At 37.8% G+C, this 23211-nt stretch overlaps 1 protein-coding gene across 3 annotated transcripts in view; it reads left to right on the top strand.

The window, feature by feature from the left end:
• FOXP1 (forkhead box P1) overlaps positions 1 to 23211 on the top strand; it is a 500704-nt gene that overhangs the window by 164390 nt on the left and 313103 nt on the right. For all 3 annotated transcript variants that reach the window (XM_072420741.1, XM_072420743.1, XM_072420746.1), the window contains exon 4: positions 1135 to 1225. The gene's annotated coding sequence lies outside the window, so the exon portion shown is untranslated. The remainder of the gene's footprint in view (positions 1 to 1134; positions 1226 to 23211) is intronic.

The raw sequence follows: 23211 nt of genomic DNA on the forward strand, positions 1-23211 counted from the left end.
AAGTACGGGCTTTGCAGGCCATGACATCAGAAAAAAGGGACCATTGGGAACCAACTAGGGTGTGTATCTGTGGCTCTGAATCACTGAAACCCTGCAGCTGGAAATGGCACTACCAAGACCTGGTCTATGAATTTAGGTGATGATATTTTGTTTTAAAAGGTGACAAAAAACAGTTTGAAGCACAGGTTGTGGGGGAAAGGTAGGCAGAAGAAAAAAAAGTAAAATACTATACCACTTCTTTAAATCATGAAGCTAAAGGTTTGTTTGCTCATTTTAGACCACAAGCTATGACGACAATATATTTGTTTAGAGCTGGTAGAAATTAGGTCATTTTTCCATCTAATCCTTTTGACCGATATTCAAGAAAACATCTCAAAATATGTTCTCATTGTACACTGGCCAAACTACACATGCATGCTAACACAATTAAAAGCACACGTGCACAAATACCGCAGAGGATGAACATAAGCCCCACATGTTACAATACTGTTATATAAATGAATATACTTTACTTCCTCATCTAAGCCTTTGCCTAAAAGATTCAAGAAGCATCTAAGAAAAAGAATTTAGTAAAAAGAAGTTACTGGCCAGGCTGATTTTGGCAGGATTTTAGATGAGATTGTGGTTTAATTCGTAAATTCACAATTCCTAATTTTGCTTCATAAAAGTTGCACCGCACCAATTTCACACTTACCCCTGACCACTTTTATGTGTCTGTGTTTAAACTTGTTGGGAGTTCAATGACTTGCAAATCTATAATCCTAAACTTTTCTGGACTTCACTTTTCCTTAACTAACACCAACAAACTTTGGTGATGCTAGTGATGCCATATCCATATAAACAGATTGTTTGGCCCTTTCTAGCAATCCTGAAGTTGGTGAGTTGCATCCCCTGGACAAACATAAAATCTTCAAGAAATCCCAAAATGTAAAAAAAAAGTCAATGTGACTAAGTTAAAGATTTAAGGTCTAATACATTTTGATAGGGAACAGGTAAAGCTGCTTGGAGTGAGGGCTTATTCAAAATATAAAAATGTTTTCTTGAATACACTTTAACTGCATTTTAAATATATATGTACTAAGTATTATGTACTTTCAGACAATCATGGCTTAATCCTATGTTTCTCTTTTGCAGGCTTAGACTCCATGAATTTCTGCAGGTTTTGAGCAGATGGTCGCCTAATATCAATGCAGCAATAGGACAATGACCCTGACAAGTTTTTGAGGTGAGTTGATTGTGAGCCATGTTGTTGCACCTACAAATGTTATATTATGTTGTCTGTATCCAGAATATTATTTCTATCCAGTATTTATATAGCATCGATATATTACGCAGTGCTGTACAAAGTCCATATTCATGTCACTAACTGTCCTCCAAAGGGGCTCGCACTCCAATGTCCCTACCATAGTCATATGTCATTACCACAATCTAAGGTCAATTTTGGGGGAAGCCAATTAACCTAAATGCATGTTTTTGGAATGTAGGAGAAATATCATGCAAACACATGCAGATAGTGGGCTGTCCAACATTCAAACCTGGAACCTGGCACCGCGGGCATAGTGCTAACCTCTGAGCCATTGTGCTGCTTTCCACTGACAGTTGGAAGGGTAAGAAGTATTGTGCACCTACAGCTTTGGGTACTCTTACCTGAAGTTGTCATAAATCATGTTATTTTTAAGGTGTGGGGTTAGGAGCACCTACAACACACAGTGGAAAGGCGTTAGATCACATTTAAATGTTTATTAATTGAAAAATGACAAACCCAGCCAATACGTTTTAGGGAAACAGGCCTCCTCCTTCTTCAGGGCTTAAGTTCATCAGTCAAGGATGAATACGAAAAGAGTCCAGGTTTGCTGGATAACTCAGGTTCTCCCATAATATTCTATCTTCTCCAGTCTTGGGAACTTTAATAAATCAGTCCCATTACTCCAGCCTGGATAGGCACTTGTTAAGCCAGAACATGTCAAATGTTACAGAAGATGACATCAGCCACCTTGTAGAAGCTTGAGCTCCATCTGAAATAACTTAGTTTGCAGCCAGTATGATGGAAGAAAGAACAACAAAGTAACATTGTAAATAACAAGGTCACTTTAAGTGTGATGGGATATAATGAGACTTACTGTAAATGTCACTGTATATTGAAAACGGAAAGTGACAGGGTCTGATCAGAATAATTCATACTAAAATTAAATTCCTTTTAAAAGACAGTTGTTTCACATTTAGGGCATTCATAGGGCCAGTTAATTTTGCTGTAGATTTGATTGGAGATGTTGGAATATTTTTGCTGTGTAGTGAATTTCTCCAAATTATGACATAGAAAATGTTCTGAAAATGATTCTGAAATAGTAGCTATTCCATTGGTTTATCTGCAGGACAGGCTGGAGATAGGAAACACACAGGAACTTGTCCCTCCATTGGGAAACCTCTCCCTTTTCCTTTGGCGTAGCCGTACAACTGAATGTATTCACTAAAACTACGAACACCAGTGACTCATAAGTATATGGAATGAGTAAGCAAAACGTGAGTTGATTGTGCTGATGTGGAAGCAGGTTATGTCAAGGGTTTACAATTCGTTTTATTAAATAAGTAGCGGTTTCGGTTTTGGTCATCTGCACATCTGCACGTCAGGTTGGATGAGTTGTATCGTAGTCTAAGTAAATTCAGATTTGATGATAAATTGAAGACAATAAACCATTTCACTTGCATATTAGAAGTCGATTGAGACATTGTTGTTCTAGTCACTAAATAAAATACTTATTTTATTAGATTTCTATAGCATTCTATTCAGGGCAGTAACTACACCATAACTCCAAACATTTGTGGACACCTGATCTACACTATATGGGCAAAATGATGTGGAAATCCCTAAAAATAAATATATTCTGGTACACTTTGTGAAGTGTACTGTTGTTGTTTTTTTTATTATTATTAATAATAACTAGTTTTTATATAGCACCAACATATAAATCCATGATCATGTCACTAGCTGTCCCTCAAAGGTGCTTACAATCCAACATCCCTACCATAGTCATATGTCTTTATTACAATCTATGGTCCATTTTTTCGGGGAAGCCAATTAATCTAATTGTATGTTTTTGAAATGTGGGAGCAAACCAGAGTACCTGAAGGAAAACCTCACAAACAAAGGGAGAACCTGCAAACTCCATGCAGATAATGCCCTGACCGAGATTCGAACCTGGGACCCAGCTGAGAGTGTTAACCTCTACACCACCTTAGACCTATCCTAAGGATTTCTTGTTTTGGATATATTAGAAAATAGTTAAAACCCCTACCATTTCTATGTACCATTGACACGTTTCCACCTACTTTGTGTCCTAGAAACACATAAGAAATTTACAGGAAACATCCCAAAATTAGGAAATTCCCCTGTTAGTTGTACCTAGAACAAGTATCCCCAATAAAAGTTTTCCCCTTATCTTTTGTTCTAGGGAGAACTTAAAAAGTTCAGTATTTTCTTCACTTTAGTTGATAACAATAGTCACCAGTACAAAAAGAAGGGTGAAGAAGCTGGGTCTTACTTTTCCTATTCCACTCTTAAAAGTCCTGCTTGGTCGTAAACTTTCTGCATCATCAGTAATGTTGAGAATATGACATTTTTCAAAGACATCTGTGTAGAAAAATTACATCTCTCAGTTTTGGAAATAGTGGTCTTGTGGGTGCAGTGGCTCACTTCAGGGTTATAATGTCTCTTGTAGAACTACTTTCTGAGGTTGAAGTTTTCACTGAGGGTTTATTTTCTTTTTGAAACTGCTTTTGCCTCTGATATTCCCCCTAAAAAAGCAGGTTGTCCCTGCAAAACGAGTTGGGAATCCTTTATTATTCAAACCTTTAACCTTGAATTTATTATTTTTGATATGCGTTACATATGTTTAATCAATACAAAAAAAAAACTTTTTATTTGTTTACAATGTAACTGCCACATACCTCCTTGCTCTAGGTTGTTTTAAACTGTTTAACAGCCATAGGCCATTTGGTCACTTCTCTGTGTTTTTGATATTTATTTTTAGGAGGTGGCAATTAAGAATTTTGTTGATTGGTAAGAGGACTTTTTGCATCTTATTTTCAATTTCAAAAAATTATTTTGGTTCTCAAGTCTTAACATGGCAACACGTTTCAGGTGTCTTGGCTCTTCTCTTCAGGGCTGCACTTTAGTAACTGATCATCCTTCCAAGTACTTCTGAATGGACAAATTGAGTGATAAAAACTGGTAATGCAGACCAATCAAGAGGTTGCCATTTTATGGACAAGTTTTGGAAATTGTTATTCTCCTAACCTACACCCAAGCAATACCTAATAAAGTTGCATTGCTTGATGTTGTCAGTTCACATGTAGATACTATACTGCAGTGGTCCTCAACCTTTTGAGGCTTGCGGACCACTAAATGTATGTACTCTGCACTGCATATCCTGCCCACTGCCCTAAGCCTGCAATGTCTCCAGAAGACATGGTGCACGTCTCACCTGTCAGACCTAGGGTTGCGGACCCCTGCTATAATGCATTTAAAGAGTGATCTCATGACCTCTTGCCCAATAGTATCTGATGGCTACTATAGGAAAAAAAAATTCTATACTAGAAACATAAAAAGTGTTGCCTGGATGCTACACAAAACTTGAACTTTTCAGATGCACCCATAGAAGAAACCATCGGATGCTTCTGCAATGTAATCACTTTGAAGATATTTGCTTTTAACTGTAATTTGGTTTATTTGTAACAAATTATGTTTCCTTTACACTTGCAATTTAGCAATTAGTGTGACTCATTTTTATGGTGTTTTTGAATCAAGAGGCCTTTGAATGTACAAATAACACAATCCTTAAACCACATGGTAAATGCATGGGGAGTACTCAGAACTTTTGTCTGCGGCCCCTGTGAAACCAGTAAATAAAAGTTTACACTTGATAACTATAATTTGGCTGGGTTTTGCTCTGCTTTTATGGAATGTGGAAACTGTTACATATAAACTTATGTGCAAAATCATTCACAGAAACCCAACAGCATTTTGTGTGTATGCTGTGAGTCATGCAACAAATTTTGCACCCAAAATTTAATTATAAGTAAATTTTAACTTTGGCATAACATTTTCTCTTTTTGTGAGAAAGTCACAGGTTAAGGCTAAACTTTGCCCTGAAATTGTGGAATAATTCAGTATACCTGGGATCTTAATAGCATTTGTAGAATATTTATATTTTCAAAATACATGTGCAAATACCTGAATATGACCTGCTGTACCTGGGCTGGGGTGTGGGAGGAAGAAGCCCAAGGAGCTTATTACTTCATTCGCTGTGTTTAAAGAATACAGCAGAGAGAGAAAGAGGATTTTTTTGGCTGGCTTTGTGTATTAAAAGTATACAAAAGTTATATAATAAAATCTGATAGTTTGAAATTATACATTCTTATAGTAGCACAATTGTAGGACCCTTCCTCCATCTGTATTTACAGTGAGGGGGGGGGGGTCTTCAATACTAGACAATAGCATCTATTTGTGCTGGTAAATATTTGCAATGTGTTACTGTAAATTAGTTTCTTAAATACCCGAAGTGTTTCGCGCTACTGGGCTTCCTCAGGGGGTTGGGAAACCTTAGAAATTATAATAATACATCATACCATCAGTTTATAGATACATGTCAAATAATATAAAATTGTAAGTACTATGCTAACAGAAAATCATAACAGCCATTTCAATGTAACATCATGAACAGTTAAATAGGTGATAACTTACTTTATATTGTTGATGCTTAGTCACAAATAAAATAGTAAGTAACCTCTGCTTGCCATGGGCTGATCGCTCTGAATATGGAAAAGAAAACCATTATAATGCAAATAATGGAATTAATTCACTTGAGGTTAAAATTTGGGAAAAAAATTAATTATAATTGCTTACTTGTGTTCTGACTTTATATTGATTAAAGGTTTTGACAATATTTTTAATATACAGTAGTTGTTGAATGCTTTTTAAATTGTATGAATATCACGTTCATTTAGAAGATTACGCTGTGTAAAGACATATCTGGAATTTTATAACAAAGTAGGTTCCTTATGAAAATATGTATAAAGTCTCAGATTGAAACTCATATATATATATATATATATATATCTATATATATATCACAAAGAAACAATTAAAATATATGATCAAGGAAATATTTCTTTTCTTTATTGGTGGTTACTGCTTAAAACTCCACTTTACCAGCACAAATAGATGCTATTGTCTAATTTTCAAGAGCAAAGACCCCCCCTCACTGTATTATTATTATTATTATTATTAATAATAAACAGGATTTATATAGCGCCAACATATTACGCAGCGCTGTACATTAAGTAGGGATTTCAAATGACAGACTAATAGCCACTGTGATACAGGAGAAGAGGACCCTGCCCCGAAGAGCTTACAATCTACTAGATGGGGGAATTTCACACACAATAGGATGGGAGATATGTATGAATGTATGAATGTAAATACAGATGGGGGAAGGGTCCTACAAATGTGCTACTATAAGATTGTATAATTTCAATGTATCACATTGTATTATATCATTTTTGTAAAAAAAACCCTCTTTCTCTCTCTGTTGTATTCTTTATACTCAAACAAAATTGTCATTTGTACTATTCAGGGATTGGCTCCAGGATCAGAACTGATTACCAACACGTAACCGATACCAATAAGCTTTATACTTCATTTGCTGACATGATGACTGGGTGACAGACAAATGATTGTATTACTGTGCTGATTCTCCTTTTTCTGCTCATACACCAGCTGTGCTATGTTTAGGATGGCATGGGCTCAAATAAAGTAGTTTGATAGTTTGAATGATGCTGGCTATAAGACTGAGAACATCTAGTGGCAGGAATATATGCTGCAGGGAAAGTTTCTGCTTGCATGAATCGGTGTGTTTTTTTTATGACTGGATTGCATCCAAGTACATCCCTAATCCTATTTTTGTGCGATGCACAACCCTTGTAAGGTAATTAAAAAACTTCTTTTACCTTCCCGAACTGAGCAAACCCATCCTTACAGGGTGATAGTCATGCCCCTGCAATATTTTTCCTTCCACTGTGAGAGTGACAACAATGCTCTGAATTTAGAAGCCGTGCTGCATTGTTGCCACCCCATCACAGGTGGAATTTACAGGCATGATCAGATATTTGTGAGTCTTTGCAAGGGGGCTATGATAAAACCTAATTATATATAAAATTATAATAAAATTATAATAAAATATTATGTATATTATTATATAATATAAAAAAAGTATATAAGCACACACATATAATAAATATATATATATATATATATATATGGATATATATATATGGATATATATTGATATATATATATTATATATATGGAAAGATCGAGAGATAGAGATATGAGATTGAGAGAGACCAAAGTTCAATAAGGACCATAGTCCAAAATAAGAGTTATAAATATAGACAACCCTGGTGCAAAGAAAGAAGCTAATTAAATATTATAAAAGAATACTTTTTCTTTAATAAAGCATGTCTCTCTTCATTCAGCGCTTTATATTCTTCAACATTAGTCAAATACTTAGCTGTGATCTGACTGTGACCCCCAGTGACAACGTTGGCAACCATGCAGACAGAGGGGCTTTTGTATGGCACCGGACACTTGACACATTCCATGGGGTCTGGCTTCTTAGCAGGTCACTCATTCTCAGCTTGTATTGTGCTTTTATTTGTTGAGTCATCTCCCCAATAAGCCCATTGTTTACAATGTATGTAGTTCAAAGGGCAGCTCTGTCTGTGCAATCAGCCGCATGTTCCCCATGAGACTTCGGTTACTGAGCATGGAGTTCTCCTCCTGACACATGCCTGAACTGTCAGCATAGGGACCTTCTCCACTCGTCTCATGGGACTCATACACAAGGTTTTTAGATTCTATTTTAACTCAGATTCACCCAAATTAGATATTTTAGCTTTAGGTAGATGCTGGTTTAATCACCCACCATGTTCTTTTTGGAAATTGGGGGCTCCAGGGGTGAGGCTTGTTTGTGCCTCCACATCCACCAACAAGGCCAAAATTATTCTGAATTTATTTAGAATAGTGCAGTGAATAAAATGGTTATAATTCTTATTATTAATTTGTTTATGTGTGTGTATATATATATATATATATATATATATATATATATATTACCAACATATTATGTAATGTAACATTTGTCCTGGGTAAGCTAAAATCCTAAATCAGACTTTGATTGGGAATGTCCTCCATGTGCACTGATGGGAGTGGGGAAGCTTTGGTGTGGAGTCTGCAGAACTGCAACCCATGAAAAGTCACATTACCATCATATGCATTACAGCCATATTGCAAAACAAAGATCACAAAACTATGTGTATTCCTTTAGAACGTTTGGCATATGGCACAGTTCCTACTTCATTGTGCATTTTAATGTTTGACCTAAAATATTCTTTTTATATCTGAATTCAAAACTTTCATTTTGGACAAGGTGGGAAAACGTGTGTTTTTTTGTTTTTACCATCTGCATCCTATTGGGCAGATTTCCCTTTACTTCCTGTCCCATAGACACACAACAGAAAGTGAAAGGACATCCTCACTAAAAAAGAGGATCTGAAACAAGTGTTCTCACTGACATCTTTCCGTTCTATTCCTGTATTTCAGAATTTAGACTTTTTTCTTATTTTATTCTCAATGATAGAGCTCACTGGCACAAATTAATGGGTGAAATGTCCATATTGGGGGACACAGGCAACATCAAATATGATGGAGGATCTAACCCTTTACCACTTTATAATAACATGGCTTTACATAAACTTTAAATCCAGATTCCAGCATTCCCTTCCATCTTATACAATTTTTCAGGCTTCTTTTATGTACTTAAATTACTTATTATGTGCATTAGCAGCAGCAAGTCAAAAAAAGACCACCCCAAGTCAGACCTGTCCTCTTGCCATCCTTTTCATCCATTGGCTTTCAGTTTTTTCAATCTTGAAGGCTTAGCATTATTATTATTATTATTTGTATGGTGTGGCCTGCATGCAAAAAGGTTCCGTGATGTTTTCAGGGAGCTATGCACAGTGCTCTTTGGGCCCTTTCCACTAACCTATATTGCATGGGGAAGCATTGAGAATTAATATTAGCATCACTGTGTCTAAAATAAGGTAATGAAAAGAAAAAAAATCACAGGCATGTTGATGTTGGGTAATGAAGAACCAGGAAAAGCATATTATACGCAGATCTTACCTTACCTATCTTTAAATCCATAATCCTGAAATAAATAGCATTACCTCTATGGGAACGACACAAGTTACTTAAAAAAAAAATAAATAGGAGTAGGAGTAGGATATATGATCATAAAGTAAACCTGAGCAAACTCCAAACATAATGTATGTGCATGTATGTAATAAAGATTGTAGCTGGAAATCATGAGACGCAGGTACCAGAACCAGAAATATCTTCTTTTCCCACCATCAATAAGCCCTCCTAAATAAACACTGTCTCCCCGACTTCCACACAGACCTGCAGGGACATAGCCTGCCTGGATTGATGCTTTGTTTGTGAGGCCTTGAGAAGGTCCTGGGCGTACAGCGTGTTCTGCAGAGACGTTACAACCACTTCCACATAAGAATTATGCAACATGGTAAATATTCCAAACACTCCGCTACAGGCTGACCTGTGATTCCCATAGAGGATGGAGACTGCTCAGTTTCTGCTTGGTTGGTTCTTGTAATCTAACCATCATTAGGAACATTTAATTGATATTGATATTTAGTTATAATGAGATTAAAAAAAAACAGGCAGGTCCGAATGTTCTTTCAGCATAATGGCAAGCCTGGGAAAACCGGACTGTGCACTGGTAAAGGTTTTTTAGAAAGCATAATTAAGGGAACCTTCCAAGAAGGGATTGCCACTTGAAGCACACACAGGTATCATTTCTGTTTGTGATTTAAATTTTTAGTTGCAACATCAAACACGTGCTAGTACACTGCCCTAAATGTTTCTATGAAGGTGCAGTTTTAAACTTTTAGCTGCCAGAGGTCAGTCAACTTTTTGTCACACAACTTCCCCCCACCACCCTCATCACTGTACCCTTCACTGGAAGCCCTGGCAGATATTATATTAGAAAATCACTCCGGCCATGTGATGTCTCCTCTATAACCTGGAGAGGGTGTACATGGCAAGTCACTGACAACCACCAACCACTGGGAAGGCTTGGCTCGCCATCTAACAACTCATTGTTAACATTGCCATCCGCAGGTAAGTACTTTTTAAAGTAAAATTTGCCACAGTCTTCATTTAGTAAAGGTGGCAGAGGGCTGATAGGAAAGTGGATCTTTTAGTATGGAAAGGCTGCTTAAAAAAAAAATTAAAAAAGGTGCCCAAGTGTGCCAGAACTAGCCTTTTTCCTATCAAGAAATTGCTGCAGAAGCATCATTTTGCCTTATGGTCCGATTGGCCCTGTTTCTATGTTAGAAAGCATTATGAAAAAGTTCAACTCACCCTTACATAAATCTAGCATTATAAAAAAAGGCTTATAAGAAGTACTTATTTAATTGATACTTCTTCCACCATAGGGTGTCGCAGGCTAGTTTCTAAAATATCATAAGGGGAAAGTCTTTAAAAAAATTATTTAGTTGACTAACCATGCAAAACACATCTAAATATTGAGGCTTTGTTTTGCTTGGGCTTTTTGTGAAAACCGTTCTGCAACCCTGTGTCTTCCCCCACCTCGTCATCGTCAGATGCTGTCAAGCATGATTGGCCACTGTTGCAAGTGTCAGACATCCGTTCAGCATTCTTAATGGTACATGGCGTACGTGATCTTCTAGGGATATGTTCTTCTAAGGAACCCTAGCAAGTGTTACCTGTACATAGACAAGCACACACCGTATTTGTGAGGCTGGATGTTCCTCATTTAGTGGGATTTAAATCCTTGTAGCCTTTGTTACTCTTCAAAAGTTCCTCTTTAAGATTCATGAATATATTTGCAGCAATTCCTGCACTGTCTTATTCATACAACACTTAACATTTCTTCCAACCCAAGAATGGCTGCATTGGTATTTACAACCCCTGCCAAGTAGGAGCAGTGGTGGTACAAAAGAAGCACTATTGGGGTTTATCACCCTGTATTTCTTCATTGGTAGAGCAGAGGTGTGCCCTTTAACTACATCATTTGTGCTAAGAATTCTTTCCCAGTTTAAAAAAATAAAAAGGTATGGACTGAAGGCCACATTTTTTGGGCTTCATGGAGTTTTTGTTGAAGATTGCATAGATGATGCCTGGTAGACTTGCATGGATATAAGAGGATCAGTAAGGCACGGTTGCCATATAACGCCAGCTTTGGACATGCAGGCAGCATAGTGTAGCAGCTCGTCCATATATATTTGCAAATTGTACAGTTACCAAACCAGCTCATGAATATTGTTGTCTGACAATAGGCACCTGATAAAGCAATGGCAGCCTCAACACTCCTTTGCCATATTTTTTTTCCATTTTCCACAAGGAAATAGCTAAAGAATGCATATGTGCTAAGAACCTGAAAAAACAAAACAAAAAACAAATATACAGCACTATCATTTACTATGGCCACATGAGTGCAGCCATGAAGGAGTTAAGAACAATAAAAACCTAATTCAGTGTTTACTCCCATCATATTTACCGAACATGGAAGGAACTCATAGAAAGAGCCAGCATGACCAGCAATTTCTAAGAGCCTTTTTGTAGAGGTGTGAGGAACAGCGGGGAACAACGTTTGTTGTTTTAATGCCTTCAAGTTATGTGTTGCTGTGATGGAGTTACTGGCCCCTGTGGGTGCGTTACTGGAGGGTCAAACAGTCTCGGTATTAATAAATTACCAGGGAGACAGGTGTTTGCCTTTTACAGATTATAAAAAAAATGTGTGTGATTTGTAAGAATACCCAACTTTAGAAGACAAGTGGCCCAGCTGTGACAAGATTTACCTTCTTTGCTTTGCATCAGTGATTTAATTATGTATTAAAAAATGTTTCCCAAAGCACAATATGTGTGTACTACTGATGGCACAGGTTCTCTCCATAGGTGGTATGTAGTAGGGATTTGGAGGCCTGGAAGATGCCATTAGTGAAGGATGCTTTTGGTCAACAATTTAAAGGCCTTTTGATGCTGGGGGTCCCTGCACCACCCCTGCACATAAGTTGCATCATATGCAGGGGTGGTGATTCTCTTCTTATAGGACATTAACTGGTTTCCTTGAATGTAGAGCCTATTAGCTAAAATTTAAGTGGTGTCACAATTGGCACTGGATTGTCACTGGAAAAGTAAAATGGGAAAAATAAATCGAGAAGGTGGAGAGAGTAATAAAGAAATGTAAACTCAAGAAGAAGGTAGAATTGGGAGAATGCGGATTGGTGGGTAAGTCAGTAAAGGATCTCCCCCTCGATGCATACACTTATGTCATTCCCCCATTACAGGTCAGAAATTATGAATCTCATGCGTAAGGATCTGTGTGAAAGAGCTTGCAACCCATTAGATGGGTTTTGTATACCTGTACAAGTTTATGGGAATGCAAAACCTTCTTGAAACAGATTAACTGTAAGTCAGAAGGTAGGCAACTGCAGGCCAAATGCATATGTCAATAAATTTAGAATGATCTCAGAAGGTTCTCAAACTGATGTCTAGGTGAATGATATGACCCAAAGCCCGTTGACACACTGGTATAGGGGTAGCAATGACCTTAGAACCTGAAATACTTCAATAACCCCCTTCCTGAAGGGCTTCTTAGAGGCAGATCCTGTATTAATGTTTATGGTTAAAAAGGCACACAAGCACATTGGCTAAGAAGAATATGAACAGAGCCAGGCATAGGGGGCCACATCAGTATGCAGGTATTAACTGATCTTCATTCTATGTTGGTATATATTGCAATGAGGGCAAAGAATAGGAGACTTTGGTTGAAGAATTCACAAAAGCCTTGGTTTCATTTAAATACCATAATCTTACTATATTACATTTAAGATTGCCATTCTAAACTAAGAGTGCATGTCCAGCCAAAACATTTTTTATGCTCTGGATATACTGGTTGAGGGTTAGAATCCTTGTCTATTCATAACTGCTATATCTGGGGCTCAGTTAGAAAGTTGTACCCTCACTTCCTGGCCTCTTGGCTTTCTGACAACATTTTACCAGACAGGATGCGAGGGTAACCCTGCAACACAGACGGAAATCGAAATGATTTTCATTAGTAGAACACCTGCATTTGCTAAATTGTCTCTTTTTTGATGGGGGCGGGGGTGAGACATAGTGCTGGTACTAATAATTCTCCTGTAACACTTGTTATACATAAAAAAAATGTATATCAAGTGTTATTTTTGTTTGTAAGGTGTCCAGTCTTCTGGTAGGCAACCTTTAAACACCAAACACATTGTTTCTAATGAAAAGAAGCAAATTTAGCTTTGAAATGCATAGCAGAAGTATATGAATTGAATGCATTTTGCAGATAAAACCTTAACCTCCCTCCTTCTTCAACAGGCATAATGTGCAGTGTTTCTTAACTGGCTATTGAGAATCAATGTGTATTTGTCACACTTAATACCACATTTTGCTTTTCCCATAGTTTATATAAACTTCAAAGCCCTGATGAGGTGAGGGGTTTACCCCAAAACACGTATTATATCTATAATCTTTCCCTGTAGTTTTCTTGGGAATAATTCTGTATTTGGACTTCAGGTGTACTGATTCAATCCTGGATATAGCTTTTACATACCACTCCACCTGCGGATTGTCTGTTTAGTAGCATCTACAGCCTCCCTTTAGCCATGGAGTTTCCACTTGAAATGTACCTTTCTCTGCATCCCCAGCTCATACACTGAGGCTGTGCACAATTGAATAGGATGTTGTGTGAAGTATGTGCTGCAGCCAATGAGCAGCAGTTCCTGGATTCAGTCCTGTCCTGCTATATTCTTCTAGTCCTATTTAAAGCTCCCTTGTCCTAGACTTATGTTGCTGGATCTTCAACCTGTTACCTGTGACTTTACCCTAAGGTTTTACCCAGCTATAATGTGCTTGATTGCCTTTCTGGTTACCTGACTTCCGCCTGACCTAAACCTTGCATCATGTCTTCTGCTTGCCCTGACCTTGTACCACCTTGGACTTCATAGCCTAGCTTGCCACCTAAGCTCCTTACAGAGACTCCTGCCTATCCAGTACTTGATCTTTGGCTGTCCCTTCACTGATACCACCTTTTCTGCACACCCCTGGGGTTATGAGGAGCCTGGGGTCTGCAACTTGGTGTTCCAAAGAAGTCTGGTGACCACTAGAATTACTGACCCATCACTGCTTGTAGGGGATTTCGGCAAAGACTAGGAGACATTTAGACTCCACGCCCTGGGTAATCCCATGTCACATATTGTGAGGCATAGCCCTAACAAGGTCATAGTTTTTTTTTCCTTGCTAGCTATATAGTGAAACTATTGGTAGAAGGACAAGACATAAAAGGAAATCTCTGTCATGGACCCTGAAGAGCAGTAAAAACCTTAAAAAAGATCTGATCTTTCCCAACACTATCCAAATATAGTAGAAACGTCCTTGACTTGTCATACCTTTGTAGTTATCACAAACAACAGTGATTGTGTACTGGATGCGATGGCCAATAGTAGCTAATTAGAGTTCATCTTTGTTCATTTTAGAGCTGACTGGTTTGTAAGAGTTACAAATAATTTCTGGGGAATGGGCGCTCAGTACATAAGAGAGCGGTGCGCTTGTTCACATAGCTCAGCAGATCACTATGCTGACCACAGATGTTGGTAGGACAGGTCAACTGACTATTGGTTGTGCATGACAAGGGTGTCCATGGTCCATTGATATCTCAACATGCTCTTGAAAATGAACGATAATCACCCAACCAAATCCTCCCAGCTTAATCTTTTTTAGCACCCGAGAATCATTACGAATGATCATCAAGACCAGTTTTTTGATGAACAATAATCTGACGATGAGTCAGAAATTGTTTATTTTGAAAAACATTTATCTTGCGTCTGCACGGGCCCTTGCTCATTGTTCTCTAACCAGCGCAGGGGTGAAGTTTTTTGTCATAGCAGTGCTGGGAATCGGCACATCTTGGTACAAGCCAAGTACCATAGCCATGACTGTCTGTGGTTTTTTAAATCCTTCCCAGCACAATTAAGATGCATGCAAGAGTAATGACTCAGGCTACCAACATGCAAATACACTTTTGTTTTTTTCCCCCTTTTAGAATTTCAGCTCATAGATACAAATTACTGTATAAAAGCTTCTTCTCTGTGTACTGTTAGTTGTTTTGAAATCTACCTGGCAGGAAACGAATGTGATAGTTGTTGGGTTTTGCGGCACTTGTGGAGGCCTGTGTCTGGGGTGGGGACGAGGCAGGGGGAATTGACAACGATTGAGAAGTAACAGATGGTTTCTGAGGCATGCTTGTTCTGTTTTGTAACCTTTCCGCCGTACTCATTGCATCAGGCTATCCATAATACATCTTGATATTTAAAGTCAAACCCCAGGCAAACCACTAAATACACAAAACAACTACATAAATGATAGCTAAAGCACCCAAGCACTTCCAAAACTCCACCTTCCACTTTAATAAAATGCGGCTTTAATCATTTTGGTTCTAACTATTTCTCTCATTTCACCTGAATTGGCTGTTTGATGCAAAACAACATGCAAGAAAACATGACGTGTGTTTGTGGTGTACTAGGGGCCTTGGCTACAGGCCTCTCTGGAGAAGTAATATACCAATGAATACTCTGCTTTCCCCTTCTATCAACATGTTTCTTGTTGGGGAACTACAGCACAATTTGACTTAATTTAATAAAGCTCTCCAGGACTGGAGAAGATAGACTATCATGGGATAACCTGGGTGATCAGCAAACCTGGAGTGGATTTCCTAAACTAATTTGCTTTTATTTGGCAATCCTGCACCAGATATATTGCAGCTTTGCTGGATCATCTAAGATCACTCGTGATAGTCTATCTTCTCCAGTCTTGGTGAGCTTTGATAAATCGGGCTCATTGTCTCCTCTCTGTATCAATCTGTCCTTTCCTAGCAGTGTGTTCTCCGCTAGAACATGAGTATAGCAGGACAATGTTTTGTCTCCTTGTGGTATGTCCTCTCCTAGTCTGACATGTCAGGAAAATTGATACCATTTAGATTCCTACTTTGTTTTAAATAAAATTATAATAAATATATATAAAAAAGGAAAAATAAAGCCAATAATGTAATATTACAGATCTGCAATAACTTGTATCTTTTAAATTTGCTTGGAGTCCAGCAGACTAATTTTTAGCACATAAGAGTGAATGATTTTGATCTCCTTTTAGATTTACCTAAACAATACATGGACAAGTATTTCACAACCAGGGTTCCTCCAGAGCCTCCTAGGTGTTCCTTGAGCAATTAGCAATTTGTGCCTCTCGTGGTGTCACCAGTAATCTTTTTGGCTCTCTCTAAGGATGACATTCTCCCCAATGGTCAGCAATATTAGAGACATTCTTTTCTCTGACTATCACACTAATCTACTGTGAGTTGTAGCTATAGTAAATGTAAAAGGGGTTCCCTGAAGTCCTAAAAGGTATTTCAAGGGTGTTAAAAAGGTGGGGAAACACTGACATGGACAAACCTTACCAATTTCTGCAGTCAGTATTAAACCAGAGAAGCTTACATTGTCAATTGTAGATCTAAAGGAGATTTTCAATTGTTTCCCTACTTGAATTAATTAAAAGAAATTTCAATTTTCATTTCACGCTGTCTTTTTTCTTACTTGAAGATTTGCGGAAAATCTCACTGATGTCCTGGTTAGCTGTAAAATATGCCAGGGCTTTTATTCCAAAATTTAAAGCAGAACTCTGAGCTCTACTTACCTTTCCATGCCCTTAATTGGTATTGCATTGAAAAGTCCAATTTTTTCCTTTTACTTATCTATTCATGTGGCACTCCAGTCCCTAATCTTCTCTTCTGTTTAAAAGAAGATGGCGTTAGTAATGTGGTCACTGCCTATTGGTTGGAAGAGGAGTGTGCAGCATGTCGGTGTAAGGGGGACTGGCAGAAACCTGCCAGCAACAGTGGATTAGCGGTCCCCCTGAAGCAGCTTTAGCCATGGAACCTGAGTTGCACATAAACTTTATTACAAAATACAAATGGTACCAATTTAAAAATAGGTTTTATCTATAACTATATCTGTGTTGAAATCATTTTGTTTTTAGTGTTTTCTCATTTCTTTTGTGATTCTGATGACATTTGCATGCTCGCAACTTCTTTGGAAAGCAAAAAAAGAAGATAAAAAAAACTCTAAGCCAGTATATAAACTGTCCCTTTGCATATTTTCTCTTTTTGTACCACGCCCGTAGTAAATGTTAGACGTCTCTGCTGTTCCCAGGTATTTGTAATTAGAAATAATTACAAATTGTGTTTGTGTCTATAAATATATATATATATATATATATAAAATCATTTTTTTTTTTTCATCTATATTATTTTGTATATTTTCCGAGCAAACTCAGAAATTCTGACACGATTTAACACCTGATTCATTAGATCGAAAGCTCCGAGTCTGTGGTATTGAATACGAGTGGGAGATATCAGTGTTAAGGTAGGTGGTTTGTTGCTTGTTGACATTTGACTATATTGCTGATTACTACAATCACCCACATTTTTTTTTCGTTAATTACGTTGTTTTTTATACCAATTTTGTTTCCCAGAATGAAATTTGATCTATTCCTGTAAAGAAGAATGATATATATATATATATATATATATATATATATATATATATTTATTATGCTTGTACTCATAAATCATAAACAAGTAAATATTGATGCACGCGTTTCACAAATTATTACAGCTCTGTGATTATTATTACATTATTTTTAGTATTATTTATTATATACTATTAGAAAATGTATTTTTAAGCACAGACAATGTGAGACCTTGAATTTAAATGTTAATTAGTTAATTGCTGTACTTTGCCTGGGGCAGCACAAGGAGCCAACTATGGTACAGCTGAAAATAATTCTTTTGCCCTGCCAGGCAGGGCTTTGCCTTGTGGCAAAGCTGGGTGAATCACAGGACTAAATGAACAGATATACAAACTACCAGGAGAAATAACTCCTGTATATGCATTTCACTTATTGTTTAGCTTATTATTAGCTTAGTATTTTGTATACTAAGAGTGATCAGTGTTTTTTTACCCAGGGTTCCTCCAGAGGTTGCTAGGGGGTTCCTTGAGCAATGAGCAATTTGTGCGCCTCAGGTCACTTAACGAAACACCAGTGATCTTTTTTGGTAATCTGTAAGGGTGACATTCTTCCCACTGGCCATTAATGTAGGAGGGATTCTTCCTATTGACCACCACACTAATATACTGTGAGCTGTGGATATAGTAATAATAGATGGCGTTTCTGGAAGACCTGAAAGTTATTTCAATGATTCCCCTTAGCTAGAAAGCTCGAGAAAGACTGATTTAGATGTTAGTCTAAAATTCAGTTTTTACACCTGTGCATATGATTGGAATGTTTATGTGTTTTGGGGCATTTTATCCATCCTTTGTTGTTGTTGTTCATTGGTTCTATAAATTGAAAAACAATTAGAATAGGGCTTATCTGTGGGGAAGGTGTATTTGGAGGCAGATAACAAAAAAAATGCTACAAGATTGCTTCCATATTTGGCTGCAATGATTCACTTCACCAGGGCTGCTTAAAAGGAGGACCTTTCAGTAAAATTGATTTATGTTCCATTGGCATCTTAACCCCTTTGTAATAATAAAAAAGAGATTTACTTTCTTCCTTTGCCTACATTTATTATGTTATGGGTGCACCTGGCTTTGCATTGTTGCCTAGGCTAAAATATAGTCTTCTTCTACAGCCCTTTGGGATACTCATGTCTCCGGATTTCAGGAGGCAACAAATCCAGCATTATATAGTATTTGAATATCCTGCTCCCATGATCAGAGTTGAAAGATACAGTGCAAGGCCAAGTGTATGGTCATCCATGGGAATAGACGGTTGGCTTCTTTTAATGTAAAAAGAAAGATGGTAATATGGGTCACATCACAGATGGTGATATGGGACATTGCAGGATTCACTTGGCTAGTGAGCATTTTCTTTAGGTATTAAATTGTGAAAAAATATTAGGAAAATTGGGCAAAATTCCCTTGGGGAGGTGAGATTTCTGCTGCAGAGTGCATTCTAAAGTGCAATTTAAAATCCTAATTTTTTTACCAAAATAATACAAAGTGGTGTGGTCATGAAGGTCCTTCAGTGCTCAACCCCTTTTAGCCGGGTACACCACCCGGCACTTTTCAGTAACCACCCGGCTGTTTTTGGGTGGCTACTGAAGAGTTGGGTCACAATACAGGGACTGCCACCCGCCTGAAATTTCTTCCCACCCAGCTTAAAAACATTTCTGGCTTGAGCACTGTCCTTCTTTACATGCTTCTTGTTAAAGGGTGCTGTGGTCTATCCCTGTCCCCTAATTGTTCTTCTGTGTTGTCATATGGCTTGTGATGGAAATTGCCATTTGAATTGCATTCCATGCAGTGATCGCTATAGACCGCAAGTGGCTGTTAAAAAGCTGCGGGGGATCATTATGAGTGAGCAGAAGTCACATTAGGGGGCATAACATACTTAAATCTAGGCAGTGGTACTATACATTATGTACAATTACACCCCTCCCAGCCAATAGAGATATGTTACTTGCTTCTGGGGATGATCTTGTAGAATAATAGTTACTTTTCTAAACAGTCTTGTAACACATAGTGGTCTTGGATTGAACATAATGGCATTGGCAAAAGGGTCAGTAACAATACTTGGCGGAGAAAAGTCATATTCCTGTTCCAAAAGCCTTGTTTCAGGCACCAATGTTGTTGGCCATGGGTTTAGGCCTATCTGGAGTTCATCCATGCTCCATTCACCAGCATATGAAAAAGCTGCCATGGTGCACACTAAGGATGCCATTCTTGAAATAATTTTAATGTTCCTGAATGAGACATATGTCTCCACTGTCAGTCCACCTATTCAATATTTTGTCTTACATGAGTCACTTGTATGACTAACCCCTTTTAGGGCCAAACATGTCAAAATGGGTGGACTGACAGTTTGCTCTGATTTATTAAAGCTATTCAAGACTGAAGAAGATAGTCTATCATAGGTGAACCTGGCTGATCTAGTAATGCTAGAATGAATTTCCTAAAAATCATTTGCTATTAGTTGGTGAACCTTTTTAATCTTGGACCAGATCCATTCCATGTTTGCTGGATCATCCAAGTTCAGACCAAGATCTACTTTGAGGAGACCAGACCTCACAACTGGAGCCAATAAGAGAAGGACTTCTTGGCTATGAGGCAAGGTAAGTATTGCTGAAGAGGAAACATTCTAATTAATAATAATTGTCATATTGCTGCGGTTTTAAAATTAAAATGGAAGTTTTTTATTTTTTTTTTTCCAAGAAGAATAATCACCTTCTTAAACATGAGCAGCTAGGACCTTTGTAATTGTACAATTAAGGTGTGTTACGATCATTGGTAGCATTAAGAAAAACTAATTAGCAGTCTACCCCCTAACTTAGCATATACATTCAGTTCAGAGTTTCGTATTGCAATGCAAAAATAAAGGCTGCTTATATGAGTAATTCCCTTTTTTGTTGTTTTGCATATTTCATCTGTACCAGGCAGGTTTTATACGAAATGACTCAAAACACACGCTTGTTTCTCACACAATGAGAAACTGGTCCGATATTTGTATTTTTACAACAGAGCCTTCTATTAATTGTGTCCTATATGTAAAGGGTCCTTGAGTCACTCCATTAGGATTACAGTTAAAGACAATAATCGGCTGCTTTCGAAGGTCTCCATCTGTAGGATATAGTCTCTCACTAAAAGATGTTTTTGCCTATATTTTTTTTTTTTTTTACAGACCGAGCTCGCATTTCATCATCTGTTGAAGTGCATATGAAAAGTCACTGACTCTCAATCCATCTGCTGTTATTATTTTCCGCTGATAATTGGCTCGAACAATGCGATGTCTGTGTCTGCAGCCTTTGAAACTGTTATCCCCTGTTTATTTTCTGGAGGTCCTGTTCCCCTCCTACCTTTTCTGATGCCTCAGATTTCTTTTTCTATGGCAAGCTGTTGGCTGTTGTGTTAATATATTGACTGTAACTTTTTTTTCTTCTTCCATCTTTAAAGAACTTCAACGAGAACTTTGAACCTTACAAAAGAAAATAGCTATTTCTCCGTGTTTTGCTTTTTGAATTTCAGTGGCTAAAATATTGCTGCCCCGTCTTAGTTTTTGGCCAGCGAGCATTGAGTAGGTTTTACAGAACACAAATAAATAACTACATTCTTCTGTTTAAAGTCTAGTACAGGACCTTTTTTTTTAGAAAGCTCTTGCAAATCTAATTTCCCCAAAATTATCTATTTAGGGGACAAAGGTAGTTAGTTCAGATAATGTTCTAGGACATATTGCACCACCTGTTTCCAAAAATGCTTAATTTGGGGGCAATCAACAAGACATTTTTTTATTTAATTTGTGTTAGCTTGTCCATTATGGTCATGGACCAACACATTTTGTTGAACTATTGAGCATTGAATATGTTGTCAATATCTGTCCATTGAGAAAGATTTCAGTATCTCATATCTACATGAGGACCAATGAAATGTCCTTCTTCAGTCAAAGACTGCCTAGAAAAAAATGTAAGTGAATATTTGCCACCCATGTCGTCAAATAACTATTTGTTGAGAAATCACTGTCTGATGGATGTCTTGGTCAATTTCTTCTGCCTGACCTCCAAAGCAGTTTTGTAGTTTTTTTTGCGGTACTGTTGTTTTTTAGTAATTCTTTGGCATAGGGGTTTGGGTGCTAAAAATACCAAAAAATAAAAACTATACCTCAATATTACAAACTTTCGGTTTACTTTATTCCCTTGCTGGCCAGTGTCAAATTTGTAACACTAGCAGGGGGGTAACATGGCAGCAACATCCCACTCTTCTGCCTAGGGGTGGCTCCATATAAATGGGTATGAGTTCCCGTGGCTTTATAGTGGACAATTGCTGAAAGATTATGAAAGCTGATCCTGTGGTTTCAGGAGTATACGTAACACGTCTGACGCAAGCATGCGGATAAGTGTGGCAAAAGTTGTGCCACAAGGAAAAGAACCCTAGAGCAGCACACTCTCTTTGGATCAGTGATTCAGAAGTTAATTAAAACAGAGATCAGAGGTAAGTTGTATTTTGGAACCAGGTCAGCATTGGCAACTTACATATGCCCTCAGGATAGGCTTTCTTCCTCACCTTCTTCCTCACCCAACACTTATCCTAACACCCACATTTCAACATGACCTCCAAACAAAACCAAAGTGTCACATGTGGCTGAAAAACCGCTTCCAGAACCATCCATGTGAACAAGCCCAAAACAACTTTGCTGAAAGTAGCATGCTGTCCTGCACCAACAATAGTGCTGAATGATCCCAGCCCTGTCCAAAAACTACCTTCAAAAAGATCACGGTGCCAGCAGAATTTAAAAAGAAATAAGGAAGGACCAAGGAATCAAATTGGAGCAATCTCTAATTTTGCTGACAAAGTTTCTCTGACCTGGCTCTGTCCACCTTCACCAAGTATGTGATTTGATTGTCTGGGCAGACCTTGCACACCTTTCCCCCAAAGGACTGTGCGGATCAGAACATCATGTTGTGGTCTGGACTATGAGTTGTATTGTGTTTCTGCATTCTGTGGACGTGGCTGTATCTTAGCCTTCTGTAAACAATTGTAAACACATGCGGCATTAGGCATTAACCTTTAACACATTTTCCTAAGTTATTCCTGGCACATATTTCACTCTGTCATTTGTGTACTGTGTTTGGACCCTCAGTGTTTTTTTTTTATTGCCTCGCAGGCTGTAGATTGTAACTCGATCTTGGGCCAAGTGGTGAGTTGTATAGGATGAGAGGAGTAAACAAAGGCGCGCGCAAGAAGGTCAGATATTTGCCTGTCCTCCACATGGTTACTGTCCACTATAGGCCTGCAGCTGTTGTGTTCTTGCTTTAATTTTCAACAAGTGATTTTCTATACACAGAGATCTTACATTTTTCTTTTTTTGCTTTCTAACTCTTTATCTGCAATCACCATCTAGAATCCTCTAAATAAAGTGGGAAAACACTCCATTAATGGTAACAACTACTGCAGACTACCGAATGATTATCTACTTATATA

This window comes from Pyxicephalus adspersus, chromosome 8 (genome assembly GCF_032062135.1).
Source record: "Pyxicephalus adspersus chromosome 8, UCB_Pads_2.0, whole genome shotgun sequence".
NCBI lineage: Eukaryota > Metazoa > Chordata > Amphibia > Anura > Pyxicephalidae > Pyxicephalus > Pyxicephalus adspersus.